The following is a 14711-nucleotide window of genomic DNA, read 5'->3' on the forward strand; positions in this document are numbered from 1 at the left end:
AATACATTCAAATAGAAAGCAGTTCTTTTAAATTGTAAAAATATTTCACATTACTGTTTTTGCTGTGTTTTGGATCAAATAAATGCTGGCTTGGTGAGCAGAAGAGACTTAAAAAAAAATAATAAAAATCTTACTGTTCAAAAACTGGTGGTGTATATTATTATTATTATTATTATTTATTTTTTTGTAAAATTGTACATGTAATTATTTTTGTAAAATAATAAATATAAAAAATACCCAATGAAACAATGGATGCCTTTTTCATTCATCTTTTAAGTATGTGGAGGACCTGGACATGTTTTTTCATATCAAGTTGTGATGAACAAGGCCTGAAGGTCAATGTCATGTTACTTATATAATCTATCAATGCAATCTTTATTCAGCCTAAGTATGTGTAGCCTACTGCATGTATGGGGAACTGTTGATTCTATCATTCAAATGTTAACACTTTATGATAAGTGGAATAAAGCTTTAGAAAATTAAATGACAATTATACAACTTTTACAATAATTTTGCATACTTTTACAATACCAAAATCTAATTGTCCCCTTTAAATTTGATGCATTTAAATTTTGCCTTAGATAAGGTCAAAATCGTTTTTTAATAAATGTGAATTTATCTCATTGCATAAATGAACAAGTGTAAGGTTTAAAAGTTTTAATTGACAATTAGCCTACTTTAATCAACATAAAAAGCGTTTTAGAGCTGTTATGATGACTGAAATCAGCTCCATTATATTAGACATATTAAATATATATATTAGATTTAAGTTGTGCCATTTTAGCCTAGACATCCTTGTAAAAATAAGAAAAACGCGGTATTAGTAAAATGAAGGACAATATTATTTTATTTAGATCCCATTAACTTCCATAAATTGCTTCAAACATACTTCCGGGTTTCCAGGTACGAGGGATGGAAATCACATGAGGAGGCGATGTTTGATATGGGCATTGGCTTTCGCTTGCACGTCATTTTGCTCACCTGAGTTTCAAGTTTGTCTTTTCTCTTTTTCACCCTGCTTCTCCTTAAAAGCAACACATGTGTTAATTAAAAGAGTACAAAATTACTATGTTGTATTAGAACAATATTGGACTCAAATGCATTTCTATGATGGGAGTGCATGTTTCTTTGAAAAAAAAGTTGTCCAACTAGTTCAATATTTGTAGAAAGCTAAACTAACAACTACATTTTTATTTTACTAAAGGTTAATACTGGTCAGTAAGAATTCAACAATCATTCAAAAATGATTTGCAGAAAATCATTCAACAATGATTTGCAGATCACCAGCTAAAGAAAGTAACAAAGAGCAGGTTTATTTAATAAGCGACTATAATGTTTGTTAATTAGCCAATGACTCACCGTGAATCATGAGCAGAAACACCAGAGCAAGAGGAGGAGCCATTCTGACTGACATCACTACGAGACCACGCACATCATGAGAAAAACACAATCTTTAGCTTCAAAAACATCTCCATAAATCAGGTTTCAATGAGAATATTTCCCATTTAGTCTGTGGGCTGTACAACAATATTAATTAAACTAAATTCATGTTTTTTTTTTTTTTTTTTTTTTTTTTTTAGGTATCTGCCTAAAGCAGATTATATTTAAAATGCACATTGCATGCAGTATGTGATGTTCCTTCTGTATATTGTTTATGTTATTCCACATGACTTTGTGGCTCTTATGGAATAAATAAAGTGTCTGAAATGGAAAATGAAATATTAACCATATATTATTCACATATTAATATTTACACATTAACTCTTAACGTGTTCTGGTGAGTCTGATGTCCAGCAGGCGTTAAACTGATTAACACAGTTTATTTTAAAATGCCCATGCAGACAGAAATGTTTCTTCCTCTTTCGTGGGTGCTGCCCACATAAGCAACTATAGACAACATACCATGATCTAATGGCATTTATTTATAAATGCCAAAATGCTTAAAAAATAAAGAAATCTGTCCATCACATTGATTGATCAGTGAATCAGAGATTTATTGACATACAGCCTAGTAGGGCGTTTTCACAATTTCACTTGTTTTTGCATTGAAGAGATGTTCAGGTATAAATTAAACAAAAATAAAGTTTTTTTTTTTTTTTTGGTTTTTGTTTTTTTATAGTGGCCATCGTTTCTTCCTGGAAACATTTTCAGAAGAATTTGAAACATATATTGTGTAAGATTATATTTCATCACTTTGACCACAGACAGACAGCTTATTCTTCAACACCCTTGAGAGATTTTTTTTGAACTTCAGTTTATTGTCAAAAAGAGAACTGACAGGATCTAGTGGGCAGTAGAGGTGGGTAGCACAGGAAATAACCCCATCCAGAATCCCAACCTCTGCAATGAATCAGAGCCCACTGACAGTGTCTCAACATACGTCACTAATCGAAATCATCAAAATGATGCCTGTGTTTGTAATGACAGTCGGAGAGTATTATAGCATTTATGGTATGCATGAACTATGTGAAATGCCTGTCAGTGTTATGTGTAACTAATTCAGTTAAAACAGGATGTTTTGGTTGTTGCTGCAAACCTGTTGAATAAATGAACAAGAGTCAGAACAAGGAACCGCATGTATCGTCTTCTGAGTTAATTCCATCCTAACATTAGTGTTCTCCCCAGCTCTACAGCACTCCACATTTATCAAACGTGATTCCAATGATTACCCAACACTGAAAAATAATAATAATAATAGCATATTTAAATAAATAAGTACAAATTGCTATCTCATGTCCAGTGTTGACAGCCTCAGACTACGTCTACAATGATACAGATAAACGTATAAACACCATTTTCATTTCAAAACGCTCTTATATCTATTGACTACTGAGGATATATAGAGAAGACCTCTGGATCTTATACTTACTGACTGATTTCTATATTCAGAAGAGCTCGACTGATGAACAGCGGGTCTGGGATGGACAGACTATGTGAAATTCACATTGATTATTTGATAGATTAAATAACTTTTTAATGCACAAATTCTTTTGCACATGCACGTTTGTACTGTAGTTTTTGAGACTTCACTTACTGTGAGTGTGTTGTACACATCAGAAGAACTGGACTTGAGATCTAGAGTCATATATGTGCTTGCACTGGGATCATTGTTCTACAGGCAAAGAGGGAGAATATATGCATATCTTTATACATTTAAAGAAAAAATTATCATTTATATTGATTTTGTGTGTGTGTGTTTTTTTTTTTGTTTTTGTGTGTGTGTGTTTGTGGTGAATTTATTATTTGTGTTTATTTTTGTGTGTGTGTGTTCTTCTGTTCATCCTTTTCCTCTGACTGTCAAAAAGGAAACAAACAGTAAATTTCATTGATTCATATATATATTTCTGTTAATCAAATATCCTTCTGCATTAGTTTGAAAGTAAATGATGTTTATATACTCATTATTTTATTTACATTGTAAATAGTATAATGATGATGATGATGAATACTCCTCCAGATGCCACTGTGACCACAAACACTAGACTCTTACCAGCCACATGATGAACTGAAAGAGGAAGATCATCATAATTAACAAACTGATGAATGATGTGAAGATACAGGAGTGCGTTAATAAAAGCTTCACCTTTAACAGTGACAGTAACAGCGTCTGATCTCTGAGATCCATGTTGATTGTGAGCCTCACAGTAGAAGCGTCCACTCTGTAGTGCACTGAAACTCTGTCCAGATCCAACAGAGGAGCTTTGATCCTCCTTAAACCAGCTGAAGTTCAGAGCAAGAGGGTTTGAATCACTGCTGCAGATCAGAGTCACTGAATCTCCCTCCCCCCAACTATTTCAGCAAGATGAAATGATGGACACGCAGGTGGGGTTTGAGTCACTGCTGCAGATCAGAGTCACTGAATCTCCCTCCACTATTACCCAGATGGACTGAGTTGGACACTGAGATGCTTTTAGGTGGGTCTAATAAAAAAATAAAAATAAAATAAAAGGGGAAGAAAAAAAAGTGTATTGACGAGACCTTTTGGTCATATTTGGTCAGTATGTGATCTGAAATTTATCATAATACAGATAGTAAGATATACTTCAATATCATACATTTTATAATGTACTCACACATGACATTTAAAGTCACAGCGTCAGAGACTTTCTCTCCATGTTTATTTCTGGACTTGCACTTGTATTCTCCACTGTGATCAGAGCTGATCTTTGAGATGCTGTAGATTCTTCCAGATCCTACAAATGTCCCTCCTTTTCCTTTTTTAAACCAGCTGATTTCTGCAGGTGGGTTTGAATCACTGCTGCAGCTCAGAGTCACTGAATCTCCCTCCACTATTTCACCAGATGAACTGATGGACACTGAGACACTCTTTGGTGGGTCTAAAGAAGACAAAAATGAGAAGTGTAGCACCAAACATAAACTCAACAAGTTATTAAAAATAACTAATTAATATATACTCACACGTGACACTGAGCTGAACAGCAGGAGAGATGTAAGTGTGTTCCTGTAGAGCACAGCTGTATCTGCCTGCATCCTCTCTTCTGACTGACTGCAGCAGGAGTTGATTGTTTCTGTCTCTTCTCTCAGTTAATGGCTGTGAGTTTCTGTACCAGATGAATGTTGCTCTGTCAGTCAAAAGCGCAGCGCAGCTGCTTTTACATGTCAGACGGACTGAATCTTCCTCTGTCACTGTCTCAGGAGACTCCACCTGAAGATCTGAACACAACACACACATTATATCTAGTGCTGCTGTCATACACTGATTATTATTCAGCATAATGCACAGAAGAAAAGAGTGAAACCTCATCAAAGTCACCTGTGACAGTAAGATTCACTCCTGGAGCACCAGTCCACTTTCCACCAGGTTTATCAGTGATGAATCTGAAATAGTACATGTGTGAATCCTTCTGTGTCACATGACTCAGTCTGATGGTGCAGTTCTGCTGTTTATCTCCCAGATACTGAAGTCTCTGATAGTATTCAGGATCTGGACACACTTTTAGCTTCACATGAGTTTTTCATATTCAAAGTCATATTCATATTCAAGCGTTTTGGTCCAGAAAATGTCCATGATCTGATGTTCAGTAGGGTATGTATAAGTGCAGCTCATTATCACTGATGAGTCCTTTAGTGCACAGATCTGTGAGTGACTGTAACTCACACCCCAACCAGCACTAGAAACCCCTGAAACACACATTAAAGGGATTGTTCACCCAAAATGATTTCCTCATATGTTCCTCATGTTGTCTCAAAACTTTATGCAGTCATAAACTACAATCATTTTAATTTAACATTGTAAGAGACACTTGTAGGTCAACTGCGGTTTTTTTTTTTTTTTTTTGTTTGTTTTTTTCATTCAGCTCTGACTAAAGTTTGCATGATATTGTATTTTTGGTTAATACAAACAAACAAACAAACAAACAAACAAAAAACTCCAAAGATTTGAAGGCCCCCAATTAAAGAAAGTCACAAAGAAAGTTTATTTCATTAGCATCAACATACTGTTTATTAATTCTCCAACAGGAGCAACTCACTGTGAATCACGAGCAGAAACACCAGAGAAAGAGGAGAAGCCATTCTGACTGATATCTCTACAAAATAACACACACACATTATGAGAAACACAATTGTTAGCCTCAAAAACATAAAGCACCATCTATTTGTTGAACTTTGAAAATATTTCTTATTGGTCTCCACAACAGTATTAATCAGACTATATTCACATATTAAGCGGAGTATCTCTTACCGTGTTGCGGTGTGTCTGATCTCCAGCAGGCATTCAACTGATGCATTTCTCATGCTTTACATTGTTTATTTTAAAATGATTGCTCAAATGTTTCTTCCTCTTTCTTGACTCCTGCCCACACAAGCAGAGGAACAAATGAAGTAACAAACAATTCTGTCAAAATTTTTATTTGTCAGTCAATCACAGTTTGACTGGTCAGTGAATCAGATTTATTGATAAAGTGTACATAATCAAAACCATGACGTAACATTCATTTACATGTATACTACGGGGCTGTTGAATGCTTGAATCTGATTGGCTGAAGAACATTCTATGGTGTGCAATTATTTTCATGAAAACATGACTTTGGGCTTCTCCTTTTTTTAGTTTTTAGTTTTTTTGTTAAGTTGAGTGAAAATCATGGCATGTTTTTTTTTTTTTTTTTTTTTTTTTTTTTAAAATGTTTGTTTTTTGGGAAAATCTGACAAGCAACTTCCTTCCTTTACATTAATGTTCAGCACGGAGGCTCGTGACACTGTAATCCAATCTATGATAGTAGGAGACATAATAGTGGAGTGGGATTAGTTTTTTGTAAGGTAAATTGTTTTTGTAATGTATTAATTATCACAGGCTATAATAAAAAACAAGTAGGCCTATACTTATTTTTAAATTTTCTTCCATCTTTATTTGATCTTTTAACTCTAGAACTCTCTATTCTAATATTTTTTAATTCTCTTTTTTCTTTATTTGGCCTTATAACTTGAGTAAAATTGTATATTTAAGGTTATTAAATGTTAGTTTTACTGTATTTTTTTGAGTCCAAATCACGTCTTAAACCATTTAAGTTTTAAAACTTAACAGTTACGAGTACTCTGAACTTAATTCAGTTGAGTTCACTGAAAGAAGATATACATTGCAATTAAGTAATTAAGTGATTAATTGAGTGATAATTGAGCATTAGTGATGAACACTGCTGTTAACAAACAGAATTACTGAAGAAAAGAGGAGAAAGGAACTACAACTGACTTCAGACACAGCCCTCACTAAAACCTGACAAGTTATGTTAACTCAAACCGTTTGAGGAAACCGAATTGCCTTAAACCATTTAAGTTTTAAAACTAATAGTTGTGAGTACTCTGAACTTAATTCAGTTTAGTTCTATTAGTTGTGAGTACTCTGAAAATTAAATAATTAAGTATTAATTGAGTGATAATGTGGAATTAGTGATGAACAGCTGCTGTTAACAAACAGAATTACTGAAGAAAATGGAGAAACACAAGAACTACAAAACTGACTCCAGAGACACATCCTTAGATAAAATAAACCGAAATAAAATACATTAAATCTCTCAAAGACCTGATAAACAACCCCACAAACAGCATCACCAGCTCCACTTATTAATAACCAGACTGACTTTATTTCTGTCAGACGTCTACAGAAGATCTGGATTGAGAATTAACTAAGGTTTAGATGCTTTTGTGTCATTTAAAGTAACCATGTTAGAGATCAGTGTTTGCTTTAGTTGGGCTCTTGACCCTTGATTTCTGTCTTAGTTTTTTCTTTGGCTGTTGTAACCATTTGTTGTAACTCAAAAGCCCAGAGAAAATATCATCAGGTGTTATACACACACTCACACTCTCCGAAGCTGCTTTTATCCAAAGCAACTTGCAGTGCATTCAGGTTAGCATTTTTTTTTATCTAATCTGTACTTGGTTGTTATACTGTGTATTGGTGATGATAATCATTGATTATTGAACTGTTTGGAGTCTAATCTCTGATGAAATAGGTGTTGTGTAATTCTGTTGTTGGATTGATTACATTAAAAGTGATTCTAAGAGCCAGTGGTTCTGTGATAATATTATATATTAATATACTTTATTATATTAATAAAGAACTTCCAAACAGTTTGGTTTTCTGTGGTGTCACTTAGTCACACACAGACATCAATAATCACATATGAACCTCAACAATGGTGACCATAAAAAAAAAACAATGCAGCAGAGCATGCTGGAAGCCATGGATGAGTTTTGTACAACAATAGTACCCAGCATGCATTGCAGCATGTTTTTTTTTTTTCGTAACCATTGTTGAGGTTCATATTCTGATTATTGATGTCTGTGTGTGACTAATTGACGCCATAGAAGATCAACTGTTTGGAAAGTCCTTTATATTAACTGATTATGAAAGAACCACTGACTTTTTGAATGGCTTTCATTGTAATTATCTGAGCTAACTATAGAACACCTATTTAGTAAGATTTTGATCTCTGAACAGCTCCATAATTGATGATTATCATCACCATTATTTGGTTTTTTTGAGTTATAACAAACATGTTTTAAAAACACATGGGTACAACATCCAAAAAAATAATAATCTAAGACAGAAATCAAGGGTCAAGAGCCAACTAAAGCAAAACACTGATCTCTAACATGGTTACTTCAAATGAAACAATAAATCAAAAATCTAAATCTTAGTTAATTCTCAATAAGATCTTCTGTAGACGTCTGACAGAAATAAAGTCAGTCTGGTTATTAATAAGTGGAGCTGTGATGCTGTTTGTTAACAGCAGCTGTTCATCACTAAAGCTCAATCAGCACTTAATTTATCACTTGATTACATAATTGCAAAGTTTTAAAACTTACATGGTTTAAGTAAAGGCAATCTGTTTACTCAAACGGTTTTGAGTTACTGTGGACTGTGTTGTCAGGTTTTACAGTGGGCCTTATAACTCTAGCACTCTCTATTCTAATACTGTACTCTACTCTAATTCTATTCTTTTTATATTCATTTTTTTCTTTTTTTTATTTGAACTATATTAATTTAATATAACACTATCTTTCTAATCTTTTTGTATTTGATTTGTTTTCTTTTTATTTATTATACTATTAACAAAAGCAAAAAAAAGGCCCCTATAACAAGCTTGCTCTATTCTTTTTCTATTCTATCTGTTTTCTTTTCATTTATTATATAATTTAAAAAAAAAATCCCTTGCTATGTGTACTACAGTATTACAGTATACAAATCCTCATTAGGTTCAAATATATTTTATTAGCCCATACTTCCATAAGCTCACATATAAATAATGTGGTTATGACACAACTCTCCGTTCAAGCTCTTGTGTTTTTCTCATTAATTCTATTCTGCTCACAGGTGACTGGAGAGGAGTGAATAATGCGTACTGTAGATTACAGAAATGGTCAGGTTCAAACTAGATAAAAGTGGTCAGGTATGGATAAAAAAATAATAATAATAATAATAAAAGGATCTTCACTCCTCCTTTGTTTTTGTTGAAGAAAAGTGAAATATTTAGAAAGGCCCCCTTCAGTCTTGATTTGTTTGGTTTTATTAATTTATTATGATAACAGTAGTGATGTGAAAACAATTCTGCACATTCAAATCAATTTGTTTTCAAAATGATTCACTTTTTTGAACAGCGCAGTTTGAGGACATCTGCTGGTCAAAAAGGTGAATAATATAAGACAATTTAATAACAGAGCAGTACATAATATCATTTAACACACAGTTCTGAAATTTTGCAGATTATATAGAAGTTAATATGCAAGAGTGGTGCTGACATTTACAGTTGCCCATACTAATACAATATTAGGTCTCACGCATCACAGAAACAATTGTATTTTAGAAAGAAAGTAAATTATGCTGCTTTGGAATAATGTCACCAGCAGGGGGTGCAAAGAACACGCAACTATGGCATCTTCAGGCAGACAAACCAGGGGTGCATTCCCAAAATAATTCGCGTGCCTTGTCCTGGTGCTGCGTGTCGTGGTGTGTTGCTGCGACCGTTTCGAGGTAAGTGGGTTGATGGTAGACTGAGCGCGATCTCCAGCGTGTATGTAGTGACTAAACGGTTTGATGCTGGAATCTAGTCTTCGTCACAGACGTGATTTCGGGATCTTCCCGTTTGTTGGTTGCTGTGCGGGTGTCTGTGCCCTTCAGGTGCGTGTATGACGGGTTTTAATGGATTGTGGTTGACATTTTAAAATATAGCAACTGGTCAGATGGTAACTCTCGTGTATTGTTTTGTAGTTCGTGATGTATGAATGACTGCTGTGAACTATTAAAGGGACGTCTCTCTCTCTCTCTCTCTCTCTCTCTCTCTCTCTCGACGGTGGGAGGATCGCACTCAGTGCAGCGAGGTCACCGCTGTTTTGTCAATGGTTTGTTTTGAGACTCACATACTCGCTACTTTACACTGTTTGTTTGTTTGTTTGTTTTTGGTTTGTTTTCATTTCTTTGCATCATTTTGTGTTTTTGACTGTGTGGTCACGAATCTTTGTTTAAATCCTGATTTATTTAATTTGGATTTGATTGTTGATTTGTGAATTGTGTGTAACAATACATTTGTTTTTTTTTTCTCTTTTTGAAACATGATTTATTTTGTGCATTCCTTAATTGAAGTTAATTGGTTTGATTTCCTGTATGTGTATAACAAATTTGTTTATTTGAGCCTATTTGGTTGTTTGTGTCATTTTTTTCTTGTTAGTAGTTTTATTGAACAGGGCCAGTAAGGGTTTTTCTACCAAGGGCCGGCTGTGGATGAATAATTGACAACCACTTGTCTGTTAATATAATTAATAATTTTTCTTTTTCTTTTGTGTGTGGAGTGGAGAGTTTGTTTGTTTGTTTCTAGGAGCTGCAGCCTTCTTGCATAGGAAACTGACTGTTCCCTTCTCTTCTTTGGTGGTGTTTCCACCGTGTGCCGTGACTGATCACTTCACTGGGGCCCGTGTGCTGTGAGCGTGCAGTGCATGTGAGGGGAACGTGTCTATCTTTTGCCTGGACACTTCTAGAGAGAGGCCACAGCTTCTGTTATTTTAACATATTTGAATGATTGGGGCTTGTCCCTATGCAGGTGCCTCAGATTTAATTTTAATAAAACATCATAAACTTTGATACTTTTGTATCAAATGACTGTGTCTCCATTCTCCTAGTCTTTAGTAGGTAACCTGTGCACTGGTCATATTCTCTGAGTGAAATTCCCAGGGTGGCGTAGTCGAATATCAACATATGCAGGGGTTTTGCCCCTTTAGGGTATGATTTATTTTGGCTTTTGAACCCCTTTCCCTCTGTCTGCTCCTTGTGGATACACAATGTATCCACTTCTAACAATCTCTTAATGTATTGCTATTTATGCTGTTATACTGAGGTATTGAATGACAGAAGATTGCAAACTACTACAGTCAGATCTTTCAGAGCAGATCTTTATTTTCTGCCTTTAAAACACAAACAATGTAGTCAATAAGGTAAAAAAGAAGCATCTGAAAACATTTAAATGAAGCAAACTAAATATAAAATACAAACTGTAAAAAAAAAAAAAAAAAAGACAGACTTTCAATAACACATTTGATTATATAGACATGTATATAAACTTTGAACTTTTCAGGGCCCCACTCCACATACATTTTCGCTCCACACATAAGAGATACAAAAATGCTATAAAATGTTTCACCAGGTTTCCCAAACACTATGGTCTCTTCATATCGAGCTGAAAGAAGACAGGTTAATAAAAACATTAATAAATAATACTCTTAATTTTTTTATGGAATCAATTAGTTATAAAATGTCTTTATTTAATTATCAACAGTAAATTATATTCTTTTTGTCATCTGCAAACCAGTGTGTTGACCAATCATTGTTAAGCCCTGTCCCATTAGATAATGATGCTCATATCTGAAAACTTTTCATGCTTGTTCTGTTGTTTAAAATTACCATATATTGAGTCAATAGATATTTAATATTGCCACTGACAGTGAAGAGGATTTAATTCATTCTTGCTGAACATGAGGAGAGTTTAGTATTTTGTAAATCAGCAAAACTTACCCTTACATTCTCATAAACAGGTTCATTCATCTCAACATCACAAGCTTTATATCTGTCATCATGACGTCTGAAATGATTCACCTTTGACATGGAATAAAAGAACAATAGCGATAAAAAAAAAATACTGATGTTTATGAACATCACTACATCCAGGCTTTCAGTGCTTGAGTTACCAAATAATTTACCTGATCAGTACACTACTGATAACCAAACTCATTTTCTCACCTGAGACTCCTGTGTGACTCCATTCCTCTTTTTCTTCCTGCTCAACTTTAAAGATATTGAGTATGTTCAATAAAATTTAGTATTTCTGATCAGGTGTCAGTCTTCAAATCAGTATGTCAACAAATCTTTCCTGTACACTGGATACCCCCCCCCCCCCAAAAAAAAAGACATTGTACTGTCTATGATCAAATACTACACACATCCTACCAAATCAGCACAATTGCGATCATAGCTGCTGCTCCACAAACCACTCCAATGGATATGTACAATATCACAAGACGTCCTACAATGGAGACAAAAGAATAACACATGTGGAACAGATTATTTTGCATCACTTTAGAAGAAATAATGTAAGTAAATAAGCTGCTCTACCTTTAACAGTGACAGTAACAGCGTCTGATCTCTGAGATCCGTGTTGATTGCGAGCCTCACAGTAGAAGCGTCCACTCTGTAGAGCACTGAAACTCTGTCCAGATCCAACAGAGGAGCTTTGATCCTCCTTAAACCAGCTGATTTCTGCAGGTGGGTTTGAATCACTGCTGCAGATCAGAGTCACTGAATCTCCCTCCAATATTTCACCAGATCCATTTATGAACACTGAGACATTCTTTGGTGCATCTAAAAAGGACAAAAACTAAAATGTGTAGTTTCAAACATAAACTCAACAAGTTAATAAATAAACTGTACTCACACGTGACACTGAGCTGAACAGCAGGAGAGATGTAAGTGTGTTCCTGTAGAGCACAGCTGTATCTGCCTGCATCCTCTCTTCTGACTGACTGCAGCAGGGAGTTGATTGTTTCTGTCTCTTCTCTCAGTTAATGGCTGTGAGTTTCTGTACCAGATGAATGTTGCTCTGTCAGTCAGAGCGCAGCTGCTTTTACATGTCAGACTGACATTATGACCCTCTGTCACTCTCTCAGGAGACTCCACCTGAAGATCTGAACACAACACACATATTATATCTAGTGCTGCTGTCATACACTGATTATTATTCAACATAATGTACAGAAGAAGAGTGAAACCTCATCAAGTCACCTGTGACAGTAAGAGACACTCCTGGTTTACCAAACCATCTTCCTTTTGTTACATTTGTAGTGAATCTGAAATAGTACATGTGTGAATCCTTCTGTGTCACATGACTCAGTCTGATGGTGCAGTTCTGCTGTTTATCTTCCAGATACTGAAGCCTCTGACTGTATTCAGGATCCTCAGACAGATCTGGATACTCTTCACCAACTTTTACAGGGTTTTTGGTCCAGAACACTTTCTTGATCTGATATTCAGTAGGGTATGTGTAAGTGCAGCTCATTATCACTGATGAGTTCTTTAGTGCACAGATGTGTGAATGACTGTAACTCACACCCCAGTCAGCACTAGAAACCCCTGAAACATAGAATTCATATATAAACAAAATAGTAACAGCTTGTGCAAAAAGTAAGTTGGTGGGAAAACTGCATGCAAATCTCTTTTGTTTCTGAAATGCTGCAGCAACTCACCGTGAATCACAAGCAGAAAGATCAGAGGAAGAGGAGGAGCCATTCTGACTGACATCACCACAGCAACACCTACAACAAATGCACAGTGCCTTATAATTTTGCATTTTATTTTTTATTTTTTTGTTGTTGTTGTTTAGCTCCCATTGTAATATTTTATAGGACAGTGCCTTATAAACTTTACAGTTGCTGGTGCATGAAAAGGTCTTCCAAATATAATTTAATCAATGCCTCACCAGACTCATTGCTATGGGTTAAAAAAAAATGTTGAGGTTAACATACTGTAGATAAGAACGTATGAACTAAAGATATCTTTCTCTTTCTGTAAAGTGTGAATCAAGCACCATCTATAACAAAGAGACTCGCAAGTAAACACAGAACGAGAATCAAATACCAGCTCTAATTCGTATATACCTGCCTTATACACAGTAAATACACACACAATCCTGTTCTGTTCACTGGTCAACATTTGCAATTGTTCTCTTAAACCTACATACAAAACAAGCCACTTTCATGCAACCACCCAAAAGCAGAAAAAAAGCAGGTATAGTTGCATGACATTTTTCTGGTGAAACTTGCTAACCAGTAGCCTCATTTATAAAATATTGCACAGAAACCATCCTAAATTTGATCTTTCGATTATCTCTCAAATATGCATACATGTGATTCATAAAATGAACGTACATACAGAAAACACATGTACGCGTCTCTTTCTGATGTGAAATCTATGAATCGCAACTGATCTTGAACTAGCACGCAAATTAATGATTTCAGCTCTCTGCTTGTAAACGACTTCTAATTGATGTCATTAACATGTCAAAGATCACCAGTCATCATCCCAATTCTAGAACAGCTTGCTGCAAGAACAGCTTACATTTTCAAAAACCCGCAGTACCCCGACAAGAAAAAGTGTGTACGTCTGCTCAGACCCTGACATGATGCTAAGAACTTTTTCTCGTCAAAGGCAGTTTTTACAAATGTGAGCGCTGGCATGGATTTAAGCGTATGCACACTCTTAGATCAAATCTGAGCATACGCACACTTTATAAATGAGGCCCCAGGAGTAGAGAAGAAGCCTGGTATGACATCAACTTCCCAAACAGAATATATTATGGTTAAACTAGTAAATACTCAAGCACGCACACACACACACAAACACAAGATATTTGATGATAATCAGTCTACAGAGTGATTATAAAATCATGTTCTTACCTGTTTCCCCAACACTCATGACAAGTGACAGCAGTATAAATGATCAGGAAGAAACCAGTAACGGAGTTTTTATGTGGTCAACACCTTATATTTTAGCAGAAGGATATGTCACTTCTCAGCATACAGCAGAAGAGTTTTATCAAGGAAACTGAGTGACATCAGAGAGACATCAGACTTACGTCAAGAAGTAAAACTTCAGCTGAAAAAAAAAAACAAGTCTGTAATTTATACATAAATAAATGAAAACAGTTGCTTCT

At 35.0% G+C, this 14711-nt stretch overlaps 2 long non-coding RNA genes and 1 pseudogene across 2 annotated transcripts; all 3 read right to left on the reverse strand.

Annotated features, from left to right (window-relative positions):
- Positions 1-1836: 1836 nt before the first annotated feature.
- LOC109078214 lies at positions 1837-3114 on the reverse strand. The gene is made up of 3 exons (XR_002015721.2): positions 3035-3114; positions 2870-2929; positions 1837-2536 (listed from the first exon to the last, which is right to left on the reverse strand). It is a non-coding gene; the product is annotated as an uncharacterized LOC109078214 (long non-coding RNA).
- A 311-nt stretch (positions 3115-3425) lies between these two features.
- Positions 3426-13376, reverse strand: LOC109060216 (annotated as a pseudogene).
- LOC109075695 lies at positions 11062-11792 on the reverse strand. The gene is made up of 3 exons (XR_002015249.2): positions 11747-11792; positions 11522-11602; positions 11062-11186 (listed from the first exon to the last, which is right to left on the reverse strand). It is a non-coding gene; the product is annotated as an uncharacterized LOC109075695 (long non-coding RNA).
- Positions 13377-14711: the final 1335 nt, after the last annotated feature.

Source organism: Cyprinus carpio, chromosome B1 (genome assembly GCF_018340385.1).
Source record: "Cyprinus carpio isolate SPL01 chromosome B1, ASM1834038v1, whole genome shotgun sequence".
Taxonomy (NCBI): domain Eukaryota; kingdom Metazoa; phylum Chordata; class Actinopteri; order Cypriniformes; family Cyprinidae; genus Cyprinus; species Cyprinus carpio.